Source organism: Trachymyrmex cornetzi, unplaced genomic scaffold (assembly GCF_001594075.2).
Source record: "Trachymyrmex cornetzi isolate Tcor2-1 unplaced genomic scaffold, Tcor1.1 scaffold136, whole genome shotgun sequence".
NCBI classification, from domain to species: Eukaryota; Metazoa; Arthropoda; class Insecta; order Hymenoptera; family Formicidae; genus Trachymyrmex; species Trachymyrmex cornetzi.
In genome coordinates, this window is record NW_017295939.1 from 104,412 (window position 1) to 104,944 (window position 533).

The following is a 533-nucleotide window of genomic DNA, read 5'->3' on the forward strand; positions in this document are numbered from 1 at the left end:
CCCACCACGCCCGTATAGGGCAGACCGCGCCCGGCGCACTCCCGGACCTAACCAGTTTAGGTCCGGGAGAGGTTAGAACCGGCCAACAGGCCGCCAAGCAGAGGGGCTCCCAGAATTTATGCTGCACGCGTTCTTGGGAGCCCCTCGTTAATGCCTGGGTACGCCCCCGATCTGTGGTTTAGATCGGGGGAGAGTCCCACATAACCCGGGTCACTTCCCCCGAAGTACCCAGGTATGCGTAACGCATTTCCCCAGAGTTATAAAAAAAGGGGGGGATGGTGTCACAGGTGAAGGGAGGGGGATGACGTCACAAATGATGATGTTACGGGGTGAGGGGATGACGTCACAGGGTGAGGGGGATGACGTCACAAATGATGATGTCACAGGGTGAGGGGATGACATCACAGGGGGGAGGATGACGTCACAGGGAGAGGGGAATGACGTCACATGACGAGGGGGATGACGTCACGGGGGTGTGCAAGGAAATTACGTAGCGGAAATGACGTAGCGCGGTCCGTAGCTGCCATCGCGCG